Genomic DNA, 25,776 nt, shown 5'->3' with positions numbered 1-25,776 from the left:
AAGAAAGGGAGAGGAGAGAGAGAGAGAGCGATCGCGAGAGACACAGAAGCGAGAGAGGAGACGATGAAAGAAGAGAAGAGAAGAGAAGAGAAGAAGCAGAGAGAGAAGAGAAGTAGAGAAGAGAAGAAGAGAAGAAGAGGAGAAGAGAGCAGAACCTACGTGGCGTGGCGTGTACTCGTCGCGTCATCTTCTTCTTCTCCACTAGGTTTTTTTTTTTTTTTTTTTTTTAATTTAATGTTTTTGCTCTTTTGACTCACGTTTTGAAAATTTTATACTGTAAATGTGATTTCATCCCATGTGGGTATCCACACAGAAAGTCGAGGCGCACAAGGCGCTCGCCTTGTGCTTCGTAATAAGGCGCTCGCCTCATCACCTAGGCAGCCCTTCCCCTATGTTGCCTCGCCTCACCATGCCTGAGGCGCAAAGCTGCGCCTTGCCTCGCCTTAAGCTTAGGCGTGTGCCTAAGCGCGCTTTTCAAAACACTGAGTGGGTGCATAAATCACATCATGAAGGAGCAAGTTGCCCCCAGTACGCAACTTGGGCTGAAAGCTACCAACTCCTGAGACTTCTTCTTAAGCTCCATTTCCCACTATTACATAATTCCTACCAACTGGTATCCGATGATAATCTACAAATCTAGCCTGATCTCTAGTTACATGTTTGGTTGCTCCCGTGTCTACAATCCAACCAAAGAGAGAGTGATCAATAAAAACATGTGAACAAACAAATATATTTAGACAGCTAGTAATAAGGTGTACCTTCTTCGGCTCAGTACACTCTTGAGTGAAGTGACCCTTTTATCAACAGTTATAACATTTGAGTTTGGACCTATCATTCTTTCCAGCACGCTTGCCACTGCGACGCTTGGTTACTCTGCCATCTCTTGGCACCAGATTCTTAGCCTTTACTTGTCTACTCTTTTTTTGTTGTCATTTGCGCTGAGGCTTGTATCTCTTGTGCTTTCCAGCTTTAGCGACAAGTGTAGCAGAGCAGTTTGCATCTTTGCCATCTGCCTCGAGCTCAAGGTGTCAAGAAATGTCATCAAAAGTTTTGATTCCCTCATTGTGCGTGAGCACCAATTTCACACGTCCCCACGAAGGGTCAAGTAGGGATCTGATGACTGACAAAATCTGTTGCTCATTAGTGGGATCATTGTCAGCTGCCTTCTTCTCTTTAATTATGGCAGACATCACCTTAAGGTGCTCAGCCATAGTATGTTTTGGGTCCATCACAAATTGATTGAACTTCAATGTAAGGGCACGCAACCTAGTTGCTGCCGTGCCTTCATACTTTAAGCGTAATTGATCCCACATTTCTTTGGCAGTTGGGAATTTCTCAAATTCATGCAGCTCAACAAGGTAAAGCCCATACTCCTATCCCTCTTAAACCCGTTTGCATAGGCATCGTGGTCACGACGATGTTGTGTTGTGTTCCTTGCCTTAGGAATGGCAATGATGTTGGTCAAATGGTCGAGCAACTCTTGCTCATTGAGAAGGTAGTGAACCTTCCTGTGCCAGATATCATAGTTGTTTCCGTCCAATTTACCATTATTAAGTTCAGCAATAATATTCTTCGAGTCCATTTCACTGATATCAAATAAAGTTTTTACTCAAATTTGATTATAAAAAAAAAGATGAACTGTTGGAGATGCTCTTACTCTTATTAGTATGATAATAAAAAAAAATGTTAATATCATTATTTAAAAAAAATTTTTTTTTTTTTGTTTTTTGCAGGAAACATTTCTTTTCCAATAAGTCACCCTAAATAGATCGGCCTCTCTATACTCTGCAACGAGGATATAATCGCAAAACCCTAGCACAATTCATCCCAACTCAGTGAAATTCAAGTTTATGCATTAAAAACATCTCAATTAAAAGCTCCGAATTCCGTGAAGTGTGTGTGAAAATGGGGAGTGAAGGGTTGGATGTTGAGTTGACGAAGCATAGCTGTGGGTTTGCGGCAGGAGTAGAAGAAGTGTCGGTTGATGTGGTGGTGGAAGGAGTAGGTGGTTTGGGAATCAGAGGAGGGGGAACATCTTCAGATGGAAGCTCCGAGGTTATCAACTCCAACAATGGTGATGGTGGTGGTGTGCAGGTCATGTGCTTCATTGAGGTGTTGGAGGATGTTACCCTTCATTTTCAGATCATATGTTTTCACAAACAGGTTAGGTTTTGTCACTCTTTATGTTCACAATTTTGTAATTGAAATAGTTAGTATTAATTATTCCTATGGTGCTTACTAATATTATCATCGATGGGAGAGATGTGAAATTGTGTAAGTAATTTTTCAGCAAAATAAACATTTAAAGGGGGTCAAATTGTAGGATTTTATTGAAAAATGAAAAAGAAAATGGGAGTTATAGAAGATTTAAGGGCATATATGAAATTTAAGAGGGGATAAATTGGATTTTTTTTATATTATTTTAGCTATAGGTGAGAAATAATAATTTTCAAAGTCAGCCGGGAATACAAAATTAGAATATGTTTGTATGTATGTAATGCTGATACTCAGTTGATTTTGTGATAAGTGAAAATGCTTTCTATTCTCGATTGATTGTAATACCTGATTAGGGATAGTTGTTTTAGCACAAGTCTGGTCCTCTCTCTCTCTCTTGTTGTTGTTGTTGTTGTTGTTGTTGTTGTTAAGGAGCATTGCTTTGTTTTTGTTTTTTCTAATTGACATGGGGTGTTTCCACGTGGACAAATAAATTAGTGCTACTTATCAAGAAAAAAATAAATAAAAGGGAAAAGAAAAATAATATGCAAGGTTATGTGATTATTTAGATATTATACAGTTTTTATATGCCATGTAAGGCTGCATAGATCATGTCTTGACATAATTGGATTGTATGTATGGTTATATCACCAAATGGATTAATTAAAATTGATATTGGATTAGAGTTTGTAAAATCGAAAAATCAAGTATCATTTAGATTAATGACAATTGTTTTCTTTTATTTCTATAGATCTATGCATGGATTGGTTGCAACTCTACCAGATTTGGACGCTTATATGCCGCTGCACCTACCCGACCTGTAAGTTAACAATTTATATATTCACGAAAGCTTCCATCTTTTCTGAATTTCATGGTTGTTTTATTTAGGGAAGTTTCCCTATTATTCATTTCAAAAACTACCTATTTTTGTGACAAAAATTACAATTTGCTTATTTACAAATTTTAATGGTAGCAAAGAAGGAATTATGAGGGATAAAAGCACCTACATTGATGGCCTTCCTGTCCTTGCATAATGGCATGAGATCATGATATAGTTAGAACTAGTATGGTTGTTATGTTTAGCACTATAGGAGTTAGTTAGAGTTAGTATGGTTGTTATGTTTAGCACCATAAGAGTTAGTTAGAGTTAGTTGAGTCTTTATCCTATAAATATAAGATTAGGCTTCTGGTATTCAGTTTTATGATATTTTGACATTGAATATTTCAGAGCTTGAGAGCTCTTGTACCCATTTTGGGATTTTCTCTCTCTAATGAAATCTCTTTCTCGATTGGTTTCATCATTTTGGTCTCTTTCTTGATTGGTTTCATCATTTTGGTATCAGAGCCGGAGAATCTAACCTGGTTCTTGCCCATTGATCATCAATTTCAACTGGATGAAGAAGGATTCCTGTTTGTTTCTGGTTAACAGCAACTAGGTTCACATCGTAACCCTAGATTGACCTCTGTTCTGGTAAATCAACTTCTGTTCTGGCCTAGTTTGTCAACTTTGCTGAGTTGAAAACAAAATTCTGTCAGAGAACCTTCAATCGATCTGTGCTTGTGATCTGATTTCTTGACAAATTGAAACCCTCAATTTGTGATCTAACTCCTTGCTAAAGATCTTCATTCTTGAATTCGTTCTTGCATTTGTGGTTCAAATAAAGGTACACTGTTATGAATCTAGACTTCAAATGGGGTACAGGCAGTTTGACCTTCGACTCTAAGTAGATTCTAGTGTCACAATCATCAGATCAGCCTTACGAACCTAACTGATTTTTGCGATCTCCTGCGAAGCCTTGAATCTGAGTTGCGCACTGAGTTGATCATTTCGAACTCAGTGGGTTGAGACAATTAACATATTACGGGACATGGGTATCACACATATGGGGTTGAGACAATGGTTGGAGATGATGGTGGATGTGAGTTAGGTTTGGAAAATTAGAAAAATTTCAAATTTTTGTAAAAAGAAGGGGGGTGTAAGAAAGAAATTATGTTGTGTAAATAGAATTACCCATAGAAAAATTATTAAACTTAGTGCGTCCAGGGTAATTCGATTTGCATGCAACACTATATCTCAATACACAATTTATATAATTCAGATATTAATTTTTAAACAAATATGATGTGCAAATGAAATTACCCTTGTCCAAACATAAAAATGGGATGCATTTAGAAGCACCCTTACAATATATCTAGGGCCAATCAACCTTAACATGCTGGTTTGAGTGACTATTCTCTCAAATAATGTTACAAAGCTCCTCTAACAACATGGGGAAGAAAGAAGAGCCTTCAGGACTGTAGACAGATGGATATGGGGATGCAGTTGTGCCACAAGGCACAAATATCCATATTACTTACATAATAATGTATATATATAGTTATATTATCAGGATATTGATTGTCTACATAAATATTCTCTAATTTTAATTATTGAGAGTTCCCATGTAATTAGATTAATATTTGCTCCCTACATTTCAACATGGTCCCAACCAGATGATCCGTCTTCAAAATTGTTTTCTAATCGTTGAACCTCATTGTGAGCCAATCTGCTCATTATAGCAAGACCTGAAATAAACACACAAAAAAAGGCCAATTTTGGATTAGGAAACAAAAAAAGAAAAAGAACAGTGAAAGGACATCACCTCCTATTGGTGGTTTCCATCTATGCTGTTGCCAAAGAAAATAAATTTACTAAAGAGCTCAGCGAGAAGTAACAAGACAGTGCTAGTAATTTAGAACAGTGTCATTTTGGATTAACATCTTAACTGGCATGAGGGAAAAAATATATCTTTCCAAATTGGGTAAAATTCACTTTACCCATTGTGGTTTGATCTTGAAGCATTTTACCCCCAATGATTCAAATATAGGCAGAGAGCTCCCTCGTAGTTTTGGACCAAGCTGCACTGTAAACGCTGTTAATGGAAAATGAAAAATAGACCTTTATACCCTCATCATTGTCTTCCGTCTCTTTCTTTATTAACAAAAAATAAACCATTATCACTATTGTATTCAACCCAATTACCACCATTTATTTTAATGGATAAAAAATATACATAAAATAATTTTAAAAATAAATACATATATGTCTCATAAAAACTATGCATATATACACACAACATTAAAGTTATACATATGTATATATATCTGGTAATTGAAATATGCCTATAACTAAACCCAATAATTGAAAGAAGAAACATGGTGTGAAACGTGGCTGTGCGAGGTGTAGAACCGTGACTGTGCAACCCATGGTTGTGTAAGGGACTATTATAAGTGTAAATTGTAGCTATGGCCGAAATTGTGTGTGAATTCAGGAGGAAGGAGGCGGTGATAGGAGAGGTCGGGGAGAGGCAAGGACGTGGGGGGAAGGAGGGAGGGGGCTGCAGCGGTGGTTGGTATTAGTGCTAGGGTTAGAGTTTATAGAATTAGAATTTTTAGGGTTTGAAGGTAGATGATGAAGATGAAGGGTAAAAATGGCTTTTTGCATTTTTATTTTACTTTAGTTTTTTAAAAAATTATATCCACTTTCAAAGCAGGCAAGTGCATTACACCTTTTGTTAGTTTTAACTAACTATTGGAGTTTAGTCCAAAATTATGAGGGAGTTGCCTGCTATATTTGAACCATAGGGAGTTAAAGTGCTCCAAGCTCAAACCGTAACGGGATAAAGTGAATTTTGCCCTTCCAAATTATGTGTAGAATATATCGCCACAAAGTGAACAGTCATTAAATAGTTAAGATTAATTAATCAAAGAAAATCATGCTAGTTGCAAGGTTGCCGGGGGCCTATTCAGTTTTATCTTAGTTCACTCAGTTTTATCTTAGTTCTTATACAAAATGATTTCATATTCATCCAATTTCATTACTAATAATAGTATAATAGGCAACATAGAACATAACAATTAGCCAAATCAACCTCTATTGCATGTGGCAATGAATAAAACATAATGGGCATCCAAACATTGTTGTGCAAATTCACTTAAATTTTTACTATTTGTTTTATAAAATAAAAAAAAGCACACCACTTGTAGAATTAGTGCAGATGTGTGTATGCATGTATGCATCTTAGTACCTTCAATGACCTTGTAGAGAGCTGACCACCATCTTTCACTAGGAAACTGGTATTGATCTAGCGCCTTTTCGATGACTTCATCATGTTTCCCTTGTAAAACTTCCTGAAGGGTTACAACCGCATCCTTAGTTTTCTTGACGATATTGTTCTCATCTTCCATCATTTCCAAGGAGGGTTGAAGAAGGCTATTCTGTGAGGAAGCCATATAAACACCAAGTGCAAACTGCGTAGCAGCAGCCCAGTGGGAAGAGGCTACCCGTCTCCTCTGCTGCCCGTTAAATATCTCTTCTCCCGAGGACTTATTCTCTCCTTCTCCTCCTCCGAGTACTAAGCTGTGTAAATACTGAGCGTTTGCAGCCCCTGTACTCTGAATCATCTTCGAGAAACCACTTGCTTCATTCAACAATAGTTTCTCCGGGGCATCATATTCCATAACCTGAAAAATAGGTGTTGACAATTTCTTACTACTGACATTCATACAAAACAACTCCAACTCAAAGACTGATGAATGTTCAATGTGAGGGCACACCTGACCAGCATCAAGCACCAGAATTCGATCACTATCTATAATAGTATTAAGTCGATGAGCAATGATGAGCATTGTGCGTGATCTGAATTCTTCTCGAATGGTTCTCTGGATAATTGAGTCGGTTTTAACATCAACAGCTGCCGTGGCTTCATCAAGAACAACAATTTTTGATCTGCGTAACAATGCTCTCCCAAGACTCAATAGTTGCCTCTGTCCAACACTGAAATTTTCCCCAGCCTCTGAAACCTTTACAGTTAAAAAAAAAAAAAAAAAAAAAATTACTTTCTTTTTTTTGTTAATCAATTGTTAATTTCCTTCTTTTGAACAGTAAAACATATTTGATAATGGGTCAAACCTTAGACAATAATAATTTGTACACATAAATAATTCCATTTAATTTGTACACATTGACTTCACTCTAAATGCTGTAAAAATGTCATTCAAACTATTGTAATCATATTAAAGGACAATAAAATAATATAAAACTCTGTCAAACTTTGACTTCACTTCAATCACTAACAGTTTAGTCAACTTTCAGAGGAGATACGAATATCATACATGTTTCATTATCACAGAACCCTGCAGATGTAAGAAACTAATGGAACCAAAGCTTATAGGTGAGGTTTTCTGGACAAACTGGATTCTGGAATATCATACTTGTGTGATATTTTAGAGAAATCATTTATTTATTTATTTAGTTATTTTTTTATAAATCAAAACTGGATTTTGGCCAAAAATACTAATTTCTCGTGTTAGTGGTAGGACTAGCATAGGTTGGCAATTTCATAGCTATGTAATGTGTGCCTTAGTTAGAGTCCAAGCCACTAACACTTTGGAGAGCATAGTGGACAAGTCTTGAAGCCGTGGAAGCAAGGATGCTATGGAAGTTCTTCACCGGCGTGTGAGTTGCTACGGGAGAGATTCATCGGCATGTGAATTGCTATGCACTGCTATTATTGCATAATAATACCCACTAAAAATACAAAGAAACCTAATAAACAATGATTATCCTAATAAATAGAAGTAAATGACTAAACTGCCCTCCATCATTAATACAAAAAATACTACATATCTTAACAACCAGCAACTATCCAGATAGGTTGGTTGACCAAGATAGAATCAAGTCCTTAGGTTGTCAAAAATGACCCACATGTGGGCCGGCCATCTGTAATCATGGGCCAACCCATGGTGAGATCTAGAGCGCTGTTTTTAAAACCGGATTGGGCTGGCTAATTCAACTGGTCAACCCGTTGACCGGTTCAAGTTCCGGTCCGGATAGACCCTAAAACCCATTCTAACTTGAAAACCGACTTATTTTCTTAAAACGAGATAAAGCCACGGTCAAACCCATCATCCGCTCAACCCGGAGCCAGTTTAGTGAAACTGGCCAAGCCCTCATGTGTGATAACTGCAATGCAAGACAATGTAAAACTGTTTATGCTAAAAACAACAACTAACTTGCAAAATGGAAATGCAGGACTGCGATCTAAAGTGAGTGATGCGCTCAATCTAACTTCTAATACCAACGAAAGTTGGTGATGAAAGGGGAAACACCATCGAGGTTCTTTCTTCGCCTCAATGAAGAGGGCTTAACTATTTCTTACGTGTGAGTGAGTGTAGTACTCATATGACATGAAAGACAAAATAAGCTATTCTATTGATGAATGGAAGTATAGTAGCTTATAGGCTTGAATAAATTGAAATGAATAAGTTAAGACATTCTAAGTTAGTGAAACTAGGAAATGTAAAAGATAAAGGCGCTGGGCCAAATTGAAGTATGAAAATAATCTTTTTGTTTGGTTGGTACTAGACCGTTTGCCATGATCACTTCTTGGGTATTTATAGTTGTTGCCGATGGCAGTTTATTCGATCCAGCTTTCTCCGTCAAGGTCCCATGATTGCTTGCCATGTGTCCCATGATTCCATATCTGAAACTGATCACTTGTTGCATTTGTGAATAGTTAATGTTGAATTCTTGCATGACATCCTGCATTCTCCCTTCCATGTCACCATTATCCCATGTTTGTAGGTCAAGTAACTATTTCCTAGGATTTAGGAGTGAGCCAAACCTGGTGGTTTGTTACATCCCATGGGAGCATTTGTATAACGGTTGAACCATCTTGGAAAAGGGGCTGCATTTGTGGATAATTGGTGTTGAATTCTTGCATGACATCCTGCATTCTCTCTTCCTTGACACCATTATCCCCATGTTCATAGGTTATGATTCTCTCTTCCATGTCACCATTATCTCCCTATGTTCCTAGGTCATATGGCTATTTCCTAGGATTTAGGAGTGAGCCAAACCTAGTGGGTTGTTACATCCCATGGGACCATTTGTATAACAGGTGAACCATCCTGGAAAAGGGTACACATGGCCCACTTGTTGAAGCGTAATTGTGAGATACCCCAAATTAATTATAGTAATAATCAACTTTAAATATCCTATGTCAAATTAATTATTTTAATATGTAGAATATTTAAAATAATGAATAAAAGTAAATAGCTAGAAAGCTTTGAGGAAAGAATAAGAAGAAGAACTTTGGAATATTTATGATCAATGAATAAACTTCAGACAAATTGGAAATAGAAATATGTTTTAATAAGATAATCCAAGAATATAAATATTTATTATTAAAGAGTTAGGGGAAGACTTAAGACTTGATTTGAGAATCATAGCATGAGCTTTAGTACTAATTGAGGAGCTTAATGATCCTAGTCTAATGTGCTTGATCAACTCATATAATAAAAATTTTACTAATCAGGATTAGTGTTAATTAAGCGTGAATAGTGAACCTTAATTGGGATTAATTAAGTTAAGTAGGATTAAGTATAAACCTCACAATTAATTAGTCCTAACCTAGATTAGTTAAACTAAATAAACAAGATTAGTGAATTAATGAACCTAGTAACTAATGATTTTCAGAGAATTCCAAGATTAGGGAATGATTGTGATATCATCCCCTTTTTGTATTAATAAAGATTAATAATTACAAAGGGGTCCTAAGGCAACGAATAATTACAATTGATAATAACCCAACTAATAATAATAATATTTTAACTCTCCCCTCAAGTTGGTGCGAAGATATCTTTCATGCTCAGTTTGCCTAGGATGTCATGCAATGGTTTACTCCTAACTCCCTTGGTGAGGATGTCAGCGAGTTGTTCACCAGTATGCACAAATGGAGTACAAATTGTGCCACTAGTGAGTTTCTCCTTAATGAAATGACAATCAATCTCAACATGCTTTGTCCTGTCATGTTGAACCGGATTGTGAGCAATGTTGATGGCGGCCTTATTGTCACAGTATAACTGCATGGAGTCCGTCTGATCATTACCAAGATCACTCAACAATAACTTGATCCATAACAGCTCACACACCCCTTGTGCCATAGCTCTAAACTCAGCTTCTGCACTTGACCTGGCAACTGCATTCTGTTTCTTACTCCTCCAAGTAACTAGGTTGCCTCTAACAAAGGTGTAATACCCTAAAGTCGATCTCCTATCAGTTACTGATCCAACCCAGTTAGCATCTGTATAGGCTTCTACACGAAGATGATCATGCTTTGAAAAATAAAGACCCTTACTAGGAGCAAACTTCAAATACCTCAAAATTCTCATGACAACCTCGAAGTGAATCTGATGACCACACTGACAGCAACAACAATATTAGGACGGGAGTGAGATAGATAGATGAGCTTACCCACTAATCGCTGATAGCTCCCCTATCAACAGCTGCTTCCCCTTCATCATTCCCCAGTTTCTAATTAGGTTCTAGTGGAGTGTCACAAGCCTTACAGCCATGCATCCTCGTTTCCTTCAACAGGTCAAGCACATACTGCCTTTGTGAAATAAATATCCTATCTTTTGAGCAAGCAACTTCAATTCCCAGAAAATACTTCAAGCTCTCCAAGTCTTTGATTTCAAACTCACTCGCTAAATATTTCTTCAACAGAGGTATTTCTTCACTATCATCACCTGTAAGAACTATGTCATCCACATAAACAATGAGCGCTGTAGTCTTACCACGTGAGGAATTTTCACAAATAAAGTGTGATCTGTTTGACTCTGTTTGAAGCCATATTTAAGCATAGCCTGAGTGAATCTCTCAAACCAAGCCCTTGGAGACTGTTTGACACCATAGAATGACTTCTTAAGTTGACATACTTTACCCTCTATCTGATGATCCTCAAAGCTAAAGGGAATGTCCATATATACCTCTTCTTCGAGGTCACATGAAGAAAGGCATTCTTTACATCAAATTGATGAAGTGGCAATCTAGATTAGCTGCTAGAGAGAGAAATACTCTAACTGAATTCATCTTAGCAATGGGTGCAAAAGTCTCCTGATAGTCAACGCCATATGTCTGAGTGAACCCTTTTGCCACAAGTCTAACCTTGTAACGCTCAATAGAACCATCCGTTTTGTGTTTCATGGTATACACCCATTTGTATCCCACAGATCGTTTGTCCTTAGGTAACTCAGTCAATTCCCAAGTGCCATTCTTCCTAAGTGCTTTCATTTCCTCAATCATGGCAAGTTTCCACTCAGAGGTAGCAACAGCATCCTGAAAATGGTTAGGAATGCCAACAGAGGAAATATTTGACACAAAAGCTCTATATGAGGATGACAAGAGAGAGTAGGACACAAAATTTGAGATAGGATGTTGAGTACAAGATCTCACATCCTTTCTCTTGGCAATAGGAACATCAAGATCAATAGGAGTATCAAGATCAGTGAACTCAAGAGATTCAAAGTTACCTGGACTCTCATCAAAAGCAGGAGATGGCAGTGGATGAGCAAAAGTGGTCTCTTATATCCAGTCAACTTTATGTCTGTCTTTATCCCTGACATAAAGTTGCCCTTGCCCTTGCCCTTCCCTATCCTTGGTGACATTGGGTTCTGTAGTCCCAGTAAGAGGTGGTGGGGCAAGAACAATTGGTTCCACCATAGGAATCACAAGAATCACTTCACACCAAGGCTCCCCTTAAAGGGAGGACTGTGACACCGAAGAGGACAAGAAATAGGAGACTCAAAAAAGGTGACATCCATGGATACAAACCATTTATGAGAAGGAGGGTGATAACACTTATACCCCTTTTGAGTAGGAAAGTACCTAAAGAAAACACATTTGAGGGAGCGAGGGTCCAACTTACCACGAGTAGCAGAGTGATTATGGACAAAACAGTAAATATTTTTGGAGGAATAGAAAACAAGGACTCAGAACCTAGGAGGACTTAAAGGGGAGCTTGTTTTTGCAAGACCTGGGTAGGAAGACGATTAATAAGATGGGCAGCAGTGAAAATAGCGTCGCCCCAGTAGGATCGAGGCACACTCATAGAAAAACACATGTACCAAGCCATGTCAAAAAGATGACGATTCTTGCGTTCCGCCACCCCATTTTGTTGAAGGGTATTGGTGCAAGAGGTTTGATGGATAATGCCATGGACAGAAAAATATTGCCCTAACCTAGAATCTATGTATTCCCTCCCATTATCAGAATGGAAGATTTTGACAGTGGCTGCAAACTGAGTACAAATCATCTTATAAAAATTGTGGAACATAGAGAAAACCTCACTGTTGTCTTTCATGAGATACACCCAAGCAGTACGAGAAAAATCATCAATAAATGTAACAAACCATCGATGACATTTCATAGATATAACACGAGATAGACCATTAGAAGCCTGGCCAACGGAAGCGGAAGTAGAATTAGGTGTATCAATGACACTAGACTGGTGAGCCTGTGGATGAGAGCTACGTCCTCTAGACTGGCTTGACTGACCTCCCCTAGAACTAGACTGATCACCTCGACCCCCAGATGGAGTTCCATGAAACTTCCAACACGTCTCACGAGTATGCCATGGCTTTTTACAGTAATCATAGAATATAGATTCCTTAGTGGCAGACAGAGGGATGGGAGTCAGGCTGAGGCCATCTCTAGGGGTAGACAATATTACTGAGCGCTCAGTAGAGACAAGAGACATCATAGTAGACCAGCGACTCCTCATTTTGTACATAGGAAAATGCCTCCTAAAGTGAAGGAAGAATGTCTATACTTAGAACCCGACTGCGAACGCGATCATACTCCACATTGAGACTGGACAGAAACTTGAAGACCTATTCCTATGCAATGAACTTCCTATACCTGACTGAGTTAGCAATGCAAACAGGCTTATAGTCCTGCAGGTGATCAAGGCATTTCCAACCGTTGGTGAGGAAGGTGAAGTACTGAAGAACCGTCTGCTCCCCTTGAACAGAGCTCTCAATAGAGTGACGCCACTCAAATTCCTGTGAGAAATTTCCTTTGCGGGAATAGGTGGTAGCCACAGCATCCCAAACATCCTGGGCAGTCTCCATAGACAAGTAGCTCTTGCCAATTTCTGGTACCATCAAATGAATAAGCCAACTGATAATCAAAGAGTTAGTAATCTCCCATTGGTCATAACCCGGGCCAGTGGTGTTGGGTGCCTATATCCTGCCATCAACATACCGCATATTCCCTCTGTTCTTCAAAAACATAGTCAAACTCTGTGACCACGCTAGATAGTTCTGACCATTAAATAGAGAGGTGGTGATTTTAACACTAGGGTTGGGGTTATTAATTATAGTTGTACGTATAATGAAACTCTCACTCCTAGGTGTCTAAGAAGTAGTGGACACACTAGTGAAATCTGCCTTGGATACTGTACTACCAAACCCTCAACAGCACTGAAGGCGACCAACCAGGGTGATTTGCGAACCCTTGTGCGACCAACCAGGGTGGTTTTCAAGCCCTAGATTGACATCAACCCAGCTGAAACAACCTGGGTCCTTCTCGGCTGCTGAAGTGGGTTATCTCTAGCGGGTGATTGGTTGCTTCGGTGGGTAACAGAACTGTATGGATGGATGTAGATGGGTTTAGATTTTAGGGTTAGGCTCTGATACCATGATGATTTTTAGAGAATACCAAGATTAGAAAATGATTGTGATATCATCCTCTTTTTATATTAATAAATATTAATAATTACAAAGGGGCCCTAAGACATAGAATAATTACAATTGATAATAACCCAACAAATAATAATAATATTTTAACAGTAACCTTGTACGATTTTTGCCACACTGAATAAAGCCTTATGTTCTAATCAAATAAAAGGAGATGAGTTCTGTAGAGGTATAGAACCTATAGAAGTCCAAAGAAAGAGAGAAAGGAGGAGAAAAGAAAGAAAGAAAGAAAGAAAGAAAGAAGGGAAAAAGGAAAAGGTTAAGAAAAATCAACCAAAAACTCAACCAAGAAGTGTTCTAAGGTATGAATCCATCCCTAATTCTTGTAGTAAACGCTCCTAACATCTAACAATTGGAAGAAACTAGGATCAATTTGGTTTAAAAATGGAGAAATATGGAAAAGAATAAGAAAAGTTAAGCTAGGTGAGGAATTAAAAAGAAAGTTAGGTATTCATCCTTGTTTGAGATAGTTTATGGTGTTCTTGATGTATTTCGACATCTACTTTTGGTTGTTTCTTTGGTTTTGATGAGTTTGGTGGCTGAAATCCTCGCTAGGAAGAAAGAAAGAGATAGATTGCATGAAAAGAGAGTTTTCTCAAATACTAGGAAAACTTCAAAGTCTCATCCTTGATTCTTGAAAATGAAGGAAGTTTTAATGTTTTTGATTTACAAAACAATCTTATTTTCAAGTTTTTTGAGGATTTTGCATGATTTAGATTAAGTTTCACAAGCCTAGCTCAAGGAAAAATGTAGGTAGAACACTTAGAACAGGGCTGGATTTTTCATACAGCAGGTTTTTGTTTCAGACTGCTCGAGCAGTATGAAGACTGCTCAAGCGAAGATGTTAGTTTTGCAAGTTGGTTAAGTTTGAAGAAGTCGGTTAACCGCTCGAGCAGTTAGGGCACCGCTTGAGCGAACATGAGAGGGTCCTCAGAATCTTGTTTGCAGGCCTGTAATTCTGGGGAAATCATTTCACTGCTCAAGTGGTGGAAAGTTCGCTTGAGCAGACTGACCAAATTTAGCAAGTCCTGAACTACTTTTCACTCATTTTTCTCTCTTTGGATACTTTTATACATGTTTTAGACCTGGACACAAGGTTAACATAATTAGAAACCCACTTGAATTATGCATAAGTAGAAAAGAGAACTACTAAATCATACGTTTAAGTGAATATAAGAAGCTTACAAGTTATCTAGTATTTCAATGTTTGTTTCCTGTTTCGTATAGGTCAAGCTTGAAGAAGTCTATACCCTTGTCTATGGAGCCATTTGTGAGTAGTAGTATAGTAAGTTGTGCTTCTTAAAAACTATGATTCGAAATGCAAACGTATGGTATGTTTATGAAAGCTAATTATTGTTTTGCTATGAATGAACATCATATATTTTTGTATCATGTATTAAGATGACATCTTGGAACCTGTTTGTTATTGGGAATCGTGCCAATAACCTCTTGCCAACTGAGCTTTTCGCCACCTGCTGTGGCACCTTGTATTTGATTTGAAGTGCCTTGAGAATGTTCGTCGCTATGTATATGCTTGCAAGTTAAGCTTTATTTTCATGTGCAAAGCTATATTATGTTCAAAATGATCACGTTCTTGGTTTCGATAAAATTTGTTAGTGTTCATTCATTTACCACTTTATTGTATTACTATTTACTGGGCAATGGCTCACCCCTCTCCCTTAGGTGAGAAGAGTTTGAGCACCAAGGAAAAGTTTAGTTAGAAGCCGGTTTTACGTTTCTTGTATCGGATTTGTAAAGTTATGTTGAGTATTGTATTCTATTTTATTATTTAGTCATTTAATAGTACAGATAATTATTCAAGAAGAATGTACGCTTTCATTTCATATAGATATTCACTGCTCTGAATGGATGTTCTAAATGGACTCAATATAAGAAATTAAAGGCTTACACACTCTCTTAATTAATTTTGCCCCAATTATGTTAAGAGTCCAACTTGTTTTTTGTTTAGTAGGCCTTTGGTAGTCAAGAACTATTGGCCGGTCATTACATGATCCTATTTGGGGTGGGTTGGGGTTGTGACAGTAATTTACTTCTCTATTTATAGCTGCCTAAAAGTGTTGAGAGAAAATTGGGACAAGATCTCTAGTTGCTTCTTGAAAACCAAGGATCCGTAATTGCCTCTTTGACCAAGTCTAACCCTTTGTTTGTTGCTATGGATAGACCAGGGTGCAACTTCTACGAGTTGACCCAATCATCATTTGAGTGTAAGTTTCTGAATAAACTTGTATATTTCAATGCGTAAAATACAAAGAGTACAATCTGATTTATATAGCAATCCTAGACCTAAGACGAAAATAGGAAACAATAAATCTAATATTCTCATACAACCCCCCCTCCCCCCTTCTCAAGCTTAAGGTGTTTTAGAAGAAAACACGAAGAGTTTGTCAAGAGAAAATCGAAACCGAGCAGTAATGTGAGTCTTGGTAAAGAAATCAAGAAGTTGTAGCGTAGATGGATCGAACGGAAGCAAAGTTGAGCCAAATTACAGATACTGGCCGACAAAGTGACGATCAATCTCAATGTGCTTCATGTGCTCATGGAAAACAATGCTATGAACAATTTGTGTAGCATTGCGGTTGTCACAGTAGCGAGAAGTCAAAGAGGATTGAGGAACAGTTAAATCATACAAGAGACAACGAAGCTAGACAATCTCAGTAGTGGCATGGGCCATAGCACAATACCCAGCCTCGACAGTAGAATGAGCAACAATAGTTTGTTTCTTGCTTTTCCAAGAAATCAAGGATCACCAAAAAAACATATAGAAACTAGAAATGGACTTGCGGTCAATGACATCACCATCCTAATCAAAATTAGCATAGGCTACCAAATCTAAAAAAGAAGTGGATGACAACAACAAACCCTAAGAGATAGTAGCTCAGAGATAGTGGAGGATTCAAACCAATGCTGCCTAATGCATGGAACGAGCAGAGACAAATTAGATGATCACATGAACAACATATGAAAGATCAGGACGAGTGAGAGTTAAATAGACCAAGGAACCAACAAGCTTGCAATATGAGGTAAGATCATCCATTGGGACACCAACAGTATAATGAAGCTTTACATTAAGCTCAATTGGTTAGTATCAGTGAGACCGACACGGTGAATAACTTCATTCACATACTTGGTCTAAGCCAAAATAACTCTTGGGAGAAAAAACTACCTTAATAATACTAAGAAAATCCGCAATGGGCCCAGATTCTTAATTTCGAAGGTGCGGAAGAGAAGGAAGAGTGGAGGTAGACGGGGATAGTTGGGAAGTAGTCAATATATGCTAAAGCTGAGTAAATTGAACACTCAAGGAAGCCAAGTCAGGATCAAGAGCTAGAGCAGATGCAGTATAAGCTTCGGGAGGCCGAAAAGTACTCAGAGAAAGAGCGCAGAATTGGGTCTGAGACTGCTGAGAAGACAAAGCAAGCAGACGTCCCTTCTTGGGACAGTCATACTTCCAATTGCAGCAGATGTGTAGATGGGGTCGACAATAGTAGAGGCTGAGTACAAGCCAAGAAGACAGATGGAGATAGAGCTTGACTGGCCGTCTTGGGAAGAGTTTCCTCTGACAAGAGCTCACGAACTATAGAATCCACAGAAGGGAGAGGAGAACGGTTAAGGATACCACCTTAGATGGCCTCAAACTGAGGAGAAAGAGCTGTTAAGAACTACACCAAACAACGTTCCTCACGAAACTGCAAATAAGCATCAAGTACCTTAATGCTAGATGGTTACATGAGGGCTAGCTGATCCCAGAGACCCATTATCTCAATGTAGAAATCTTGAATAGACCGATACTGCTAACTAGCACTCTGAACGGCTGATTGCAACTCATACCGCTTGAGAAAGTTAGACTGCTGATAAACTCCCAGTAAATAGTTCCACACCTCCTTAGTAGTAGTGTATTTGAAAAACATCATCCCAATACAACCTTCCATAGAGTTCTGAAACTAAGTCAGAACTTGGGTGTTGTCACAATCCCAAGTGTCATAAGTAGTTAGATATCCTTCATTTTTCAAATTCGATGAACGAGAAATAGAACCAAAGACATACCCTAATTTTTTTCGACCGAGAAGAAAATTCTTCATAAGCCCAATAAGCATAGTTGACAGCAATGAGTTTGCAACTGATGGCTTGAATTTTGTTGTCCGACATCGTAAGAGTGGTAGTAAACAAAGAGTGTAAAATCTCTCAACAGGGGCTCAATTGAAATTAGACCTACAAATGTGGCAATTTGTAATAAACTAAAAACTTTACCAATAGAGTCAATATTTGTGGGTCAATCAGGGGTCACAAACACAGAGAGACCACACAAAGAGATAATCCCAAGTCGGCAAGCCAGATGCGCTAGATGCAAGAAGCAGAGGTGAGACACGGAGGTCATGAACACCAGATGGGTGGCGATTTGAGGCAAACTGTTGTGAGGGGTCGTGATTCAGGGGCTGCGAAGCAGACAGGTCACGAGGTAATGAGCTTCAAATATGTGAACAAGGGTTTGAGAACAAAGGGGTTGAATCAACATTCCAGTATTGGGTGGGTGGCGATTCCGATGAGATCAGAGGTTGATCCTAATTTTGATATGTGCAAGTTAGGAGGATCAAAAAAGAGGTTGAACGAACAGAAAACACGGCTAGGGTTTTCGCACACGGCTCTGATACCATGAAAGTTTATGAATAAACTTGTATATTTCAATATGTAAAATACAAATAGTACATCTGATTTATATAGTAATTCTAGACCCAAGACTAAAATGGGAAATAAGAACAAATCTAATATTCACACAATCAATCTAATATATTTACACAATCAAGCTAATATTCTCACATTGAGCCCCACGGGTTCACCCATAACCACCACTCTTTTATTTGTAACTTCATGCCACGTGGCGGCCTCCTATTTATAGCGATCTCGGGTTTACCCTTATTGTACAGTGATCCGGACATGTGTCCGTGGATGTTGGTAGTTGGTTATTATCGTGTTTACATTCCTTTTTCATCATATTTGAGTTATAGGATGTGTTAGGCAGGTTTGTTACAGGTTGGTTGTGTTCGGGAGTCTAGTGTTGCTGCCCAGAATTTTGGACCTTCGCTCGAGCGAGGAGTTGGTCGCTCGAGCGAGAGTGGGGTTCGAGTATGGTGGGTCGAGCCAGAGTGGCTCGCTCGAGCGAGCGGTTGCACCTGGTTCTGGACCTGAGAGTTGCATTTCTTGGCTCGAGCGAGCTTTCTTCGCTCGAGCGGTCTGGATTTTTCTTCGCTCGATCGAGAACTTCTTGGCTCGAGCGAGAGTTTTCTGTGTTTGGTCGCTCGAGCGACCAAGACTTCGCTCGAGCGAGCGTGTTTTATATCAGCGGACAGCAGCGTCTAAAACATCACTTTTTCACTTTCTTTTTGATCCAAAACCCTTAATCTGACACTCTCTCTCTCTAAACTTGCACTCTCTCTAAGATTTGATCTCCCTAGGGTGTGAATCTAGCCTAGGGCCTTTGTTAAAAAGATAGAGGGTGTTGAGAGCTTCGATTTAATCTGAAAAAGTTTGGATTTGGAGCACGTTGATCTTCGAGTCTTCATCTCCTTTTTGGCTAAAACTTCAAGGTAGGGATATCCTACTCCTCTCTATGGGTTTTGTCTTTAAATTTTGGTATTTTGAGATGTTGGGCTTGGTTTGGTAATTTTGTGAAAGTTTGGGGCTTTTGTGTAATTTTATAAAAGTTGGGGTTTTATTCATAATAAACCTAGATGCATGTTTGGCATAGAAAAATGGAATGATTGTTAAATCATTGATGAAAATGGGACCTAAGGGTTGAAATGTTAATTATGGGAATTGACCTAATTACATTGTTTAATTAATTGGGATAATTAATTGAGAAGAATGAAGAAATGAAATGTTGATTGAATATCCATTGTGCATTTACTTTCTGTATAGAAATAACTGCTTTGGGCTATCGGTGGAGGATAGTCGTGATTGTTGTAGACAATGCATGATGATTAGGCAAACTGAAACTAATCAATGAAGTGTGTCATGGAATTTGACAGTTGATAGAATACATTAATTGTATGTATTGGGTGATTGTATATAGAACCAATGTGTTTGTATACGTTATGTGTAGAGGAGGAGATAGGGGATGTACTCCGCGGTTTAGGGGAAGATAGGGGATGTACCTCTAAACCGGTTAGTGTTGAGAGAAGATAGGGGATGAACTCTGTAGATACAGCTCATATGCTTGTCTAGAAGTGAAGATAGAGCTTATATGCTTATCTTTGTGATGTGTGGATATAGCTCATATGCTTATCTGTGGATATTGTTAATATACATATCTATTTATGAATGTGGATATAGCTTATATGCTTATCTGAATGTGGGATATAGTTTTTATACATATCTGTGGAAATGATGAAAGAGCTAGCATGCTTATTTGTTGAAAAAGGGGAAATGAAAAGTAATTGGGACTTGTAAGTCGTTTGACATAAATATATGATTTATGTGATTGTATCAGTGTTGGCCATCTATCAATTGCTAATATTTTAGGCATTGTTCATGGTTGGTTTAGTGTATTTCTACTGGGCTGTGGCTCACCCTATATGGGAATATCATTTTCAGGTGCAGGAAACATGCCACCTCCAAGGACATAGCTGGGAGGCTAGTAGCGGGCATACTTTGTTGCTTAACTTTTGATGTATTACATGTAACTTCAAGCCAAGGGCTTTTTGTGTAAACGAGTTAGTACTCTTTGTTTGTAACCAAGTGTTAACTTGGAAAGCTGTAAGCCTGTAAGGCATTTTGTTTTGATGTTAACATGTAATACTTATGTAATAAAACTCTAATGAATAAAAGAATGTGGTTAGTTTATATGTCAATGCATGTCTTATTTGATGGGTTTAATGTTATTATTTTGAGGGCGTTACACTATTGGTCGTGCCAAATAGGGTACAAACAAAAACATAAGCTTTGAGGTCTCAAACTTAGAACCTCATCCATAGAAGCTTGGATTTTGACCACCAAGCCATCACCTTGCTTTGTTTAGCTATGGCAAATATAATTTATTTATTACATTATGCCCATTTTGTCTAAACACAACTTCAATTAATTTGACTACAAACAATATATATGTATAAACTTATATATTTGATTAACATATATGCTATGTTACACGAACTCTTCAATATAAATTAAATACTTGTGTAGGACACACGACACTTAGACTAGGGTATGGGATATGTGTCGGATAATTTTAATCAGACACTTCTTATATAATTGTATTTAACACTATTATTATGAACATATTATTGTATAATTGCTATAAATGCCTTTTTGACACTATAAATTACTTACAACACTATTTTATCTCACATACTTGATTAAAAATATAAAAATACGACATTTTTTTGCCGAGTCCACGTATCCTTAAATTTGTGGTTTGATGAGTCTGACCTCTAGATACATACCTTATAGCGATCCCGGATTTACCCTTGTTGTATAGTGATCCGGACTTGTGTCCGTGGATGTTGGTAGTTGTTTATTATCTTGTTTGCATCCTTTCTTACTTTGTATTTGAGTTATAGGATGTGTTGAGCGGGTTTGTTACAGGTTGGTTGAGTTTAGAAACCAAAACTAGTTGCCCAGATTTTTGGCCTGTACGCTCGAGCGGAGGTGTTGGCGCTCGAGCGTAGATTACATCCATCCAGTATTTTGTTGTGCAGTGTTGTGAGCTCGAGCATAGGGTTGGGAGCTCGAGCGGAGGCCTGGTTCTGCAAAAGTGCTGGGCGAGTGCATTATGCGCTCGAGTGGGAGGTTGGCCGCTCGAGCGGAAGTCTGTGAGTGGACGCTCGAGCGGGGTGTTTTACGCTCGAGCGGAGACCTGGGTTAAAGTCCCGAAATTGTGACTTTTCAAATCACTTTTTCACTTTCTCTTCTCTCTCTTACTTTTCCAAAAACACCATTGTTGAGTCTTTCTCTCTAGATACTACCTTCTCTCTAGGTTTTGATCTAGTAGGAGTGATTTGCTCACCTTTGGCCTTTACAAAAAAGTTGTTGATCGTCGAGGGCTTCATTTTAATCTGAAAATCTCGGGTTTTGGAGCACGTTGGGTTTTGTCGTCTTCTCCTTTGGGACTCCGAATTTGAGGTAGGGATAACCTACTCCTCTCTATGGGTTTTGTCTTTAAATTTTGGTATTTTGAGATGTTGGGCTTGGTTTGGTAATTTTGTGAAAGTTTGGGGCTTTTGTGTAATTTTACAAAAGTTGGGGTTTTATTCATAATAAACCTAGATGCATGTTTGGCATAGAAAAATGGAATGATTGTTGAATCATTGATGAAAATGGAACCTAAGGGTTGAAATAGTAATTATGGAAAATGACCTAATTACATTGTTTAATTAATTGGGATAATTAATTGGTGAGAAATGAGGAAATGAAATGTTGATTGAATATCCATTTGTGCATTTATTTTCTGTTTTAGAAATAACTGCTTTGGGCTATCGGTGGAGGATAGTCGAGATTGTTGTAGACAATGCATGATGATTAGGTAAACGGAAACTAATCAATGGAATGTGTCATGGAACTTGACGGTTGATAGAATACATTAATTGTGTGTATTGTGTGATTGTATATAGAACCAATGTGTTTATATACGTTATGTGTAGAGGAGGAGATAGGGGATGTACTCCGCGGTTTAGGGGAAGATAGGGGATGTACCTCTAAACCGGATAGGTATTTGGAGGAGATAGGGGATGTACTCCGTAGACAGAGCTCATATGCTTGTCTAGAGAAGTGAAGATAGAGCTCATATGCTTATCTTTGTGAAGTGTGGATATAGCTTGTATGCTTATCTGTGGATATTGTTGATATACATATCTGTTGTGAAGTGTGGATATAGCTTGTATGCTTATCTGTGGATATTGTTGATATACATATCTGTTGAGAATGTGGATATAGCTTTTATGCTTATCTGAATGTGAGATATAGTTTTTATACATATCTGTGGAAATGATGATAGAGCTAGCATGCTTATCTGTTGAAAAAGGGAAAATGAAAAGTAATTGGGACTTGTAAGTCGTTGACATAAATATGTAATTTATGTGATTGTATCTGTGGTGACCAACTATCAATTGCTAATGTTTTAGTCATTGTCCATGGTTGGTTTAGTGTATTTCTACTGGGCTGTGGCTCACCCTATATGGGAATATCATTTTCAGGTACAGGAAGCATGCCACCTCCAAGGACATAGCTGGGAGGCTAGTGGCGGGCATAGTTTTGTCGTTTTACTTTTGATGTATTACATGTAATTTCAAGCCAAGGGCTTAATGTGTAAACGAGTTAGAACTCTTTGTTGTAACCAAGTGTTAACTTGGAAAGCTGTAAGCCCGTAGGGCATTTTGTTATGAGGTTAACATGTAATACTTATGTCTTATCTGATGGGTTAATTGTTATTATTTTGAGGGCGTTACAACTTGGTATCAGAGCGTACCGGGTTCGAATACTTTGGGTACGTGGGAAGTGATTAGGATCACAATGGGTTTGTCTCGCTTGATAGAGGCGTAGATGTAGTACCATATGCTATGTGCTTAATTGATAACATGTTTATGTGACTATGTGGGTATGGGATTTAATTTCTGGGATGTTGATTGGATCCTTGAGTTTCTGGGAGTCTTGTTGGAAAAGCACTTGATCAATGCTATTTCTAACCGGAACTCTAGTAACGTCTCGGGACTATCATTATCCGGAAATGAAGTTCGTAAGTGCTTATGTGTTTATGTGCTTATGTGGAGTGAATTACAGTTGTCCATGCGTTAGGACGTGAGTGTTTAGTTTCGGCACATTTATGAATGTGCTAACGTTCTGTGTTGCCTTTATTAGGATGTCAGGACGAGGAAGAGGTGCTAGGCGTGGTAGACCTGCGAGGCAGGAAGAACCGTTACAGGGTGAGATTCCGGCAGTGCAGGAGGGAGTTGGGCAGGCCAATGTGGCCGAGCCAGTAGGTCAGCAGGCTATGGGTGCCTTGGCCAGAGAGTTAGCAGGAGCTTTGGGTATTCTTAGGGCTGAGAATCAGGCAGCTGAGATAGGGCCTTCCTTCTTGAAGAGGGAGTTCTTTCGGTGTAATCCGGACGAGTTTATCGGGGATCCTAAAGAGCCGCTTAAGGCAGATGAATGGCTCGAACAGACAACGAAGACGTTTGAGATGCTTGGCATCGAGGACGGAGCACTGAAAGTGACCTTGGCATCCTTCCAACTGAAGGGAGATGCGGGTCAATGGTGGAAGTACGAGAAAGCTCGTGTTGGTGGTACTTGGGAGGCGTTTATAAATGCTTTTCAGGAGAGGTTTTTGTCTGCAGTAGCAAGGGAGAAGCTGAGAGATCAGTTTAGCCGGCTTAATCAGCAGGGCTTGTCAGTGGCCGAGTTTGAGGCTACTTTTACCAGTCTGTCTAGGTTTGCACCAGAACTGGTGGCGTCTGAGGAACGCCGTTGTTATGAGTTTGAGCGGAAGTTGAGGCGGGGCCTCAAGTTGAGAATTGGTGGGTCATATATTCGGGAGTATAGACACTTAGTGGACGCTGCAGCTCATATGGAGCTTATGATGCAGGAGGAGGATGAGGGTCAGAGAGGCTCCAAGAGGAGCCAGGATAGTCAGAGTGATGGCAGGAGACAGAAGGGTAATAACCCTCAGCAGTCTCAGGGTGCAGTCTCTAGATCGACCTTTCCAGTGCCTAGTGTAGGCTCGGGGAGAGGCAGTCAGGGAGAATTTACTTGTTACAAGTGTGGCCAGCTGGGTCACAAGGTGTCGGTTTGCCCGCAGAAGGGTGGGAGTCAGAGAGCTGCTTCTTCTTCAGCTAGACCGCAGAGTCAGAGTTTGGGCAGGGGGCAGCTCTTGACTTGTTATCTGTGTGGACAACCTGGGCACATGAAGAGGTTTTGCCCACAGTTGAGTGCCACTTCGGGAGCGTCTGGTTCCAGGCAGACGCAGGGTTTTCAGCCAGCTCAGTCTGTGCAGGCCTCGAGGGCCAATCCGGGAGCTTCGTCATCCCAGTCTGTGCAGCAGTCTTTTGCTCCGAGAGGTGAGCAGGTAGACCAGGGGCCTACTGGGCGCGTGTATGCTGTTACCGCGCAGGATTTAGTACCGGCTCCATCAGTAGTGAGAGGTACTTTTCTGTTTTGCAACTCAGTTGCTAATGTGTTGATAGACACGGGTGCATCTCATTCTTTTGTATCTGCTGCATTTGCATCTGTTTTGGAGTTGGAGTTAGCACAGTTAGCATCTCCTATTTGTGTGGTATCGCCTTTGGGTGGTGAGTTGATTCTGAAACAGGGTGTTAGAGGATGTGATATAGAGGTCGCCGACTATAGGCTTCCTTTTCCGTTTGTTGTCATGCCCATGAAGGGTTTTGATGTTATTTTGGGTATGGACTGGTTATCGTCATACCGGGCTGTTATTGATTGCTACCGCCAGAGGGTTACATTGTGTACCTTGAGCGGGGAGTGGTTCCATTTCTTGGGAGACCGGGTTGGTAGTGTTTTGCCACCGGGGTATGATTCGCGAGGGCGAAGTGAACTTAGTAGTCTACTTGCTAGCTTTGAGAGTAGTGAGTGTGTTGAGACACAGATTGTGTTACCGAGGGTGGTTTGTGAGTATTCGGATGTCTTTCCCGAAGATCTTGTTAGTTTGCCACCTCACCGAGAGATAGAGTTCTCTATCGATTTAGTGCCTGGTACGGCGCCGATTTCTATGGCACCTTACCGTTTTGCTCCAGCAGAGTTGGTTGAGTTGAAAGTTCAACTCCAGGAGTTGCTCGATAAGGGCTTTGTTCGCCCTAGTGTTTCACCGTGGGGAGCACCGGCCCTCTTTGTTAAAAAGAAAGATGGTGCCTTGAGATTGTGTATAGACTACCGGAAGTTGAATCGGGCTACGGTTAAGAATAAGTATCCTATGCCCCGTATAGATGATTTGTTTGACCAGTTGAAGGGTTCCCGTTGTTTCTC

The 25,776-nt window shown here is 39.3% G+C and overlaps 1 long non-coding RNA gene and 1 pseudogene across 2 annotated transcripts in view; one reads left to right on the top strand and one right to left on the bottom strand.

Annotated features, from left to right (window-relative positions):
- Positions 1 to 2,031: 2,031 nt before the first annotated feature.
- LOC145813723 (uncharacterized) lies at positions 2,032 to 15,569 on the top strand. Its single transcript, XR_014356955.1, has 3 exons — positions 2,032 to 2,163; positions 2,966 to 3,034; positions 15,022 to 15,569. It is a non-coding gene; the product is annotated as an uncharacterized LOC145813723 (long non-coding RNA).
- Positions 4,338 to 25,776, bottom strand: part of LOC145813724 (ABC transporter C family member 2-like) — a 42,830-nt pseudogene continuing 21,391 nt past the window's right edge. The window contains exons 10-12 of the transcript XR_014356956.1: positions 6,811 to 7,056; positions 6,282 to 6,717; positions 4,338 to 4,779 (exon numbers count right to left, since the gene is read on the bottom strand). The product of XR_014356956.1 is annotated as an ABC transporter C family member 2-like (transcript). The remainder of the gene's footprint in view (positions 4,780 to 6,281; positions 6,718 to 6,810; positions 7,057 to 25,776) is intronic.

The sequence above is a fragment of the Camellia sinensis genome, chromosome 15, assembly GCF_055761805.1.
Source record: "Camellia sinensis isolate YWXY chromosome 15, ASM5576180v1, whole genome shotgun sequence".
In the NCBI taxonomy this organism is placed as follows: Eukaryota; Viridiplantae; Streptophyta; class Magnoliopsida; order Ericales; family Theaceae; genus Camellia; species Camellia sinensis.
The sequence above is the reverse complement of the archived record's forward strand: the minus strand, read 5'-3'. Positions and strand labels throughout refer to the sequence as shown.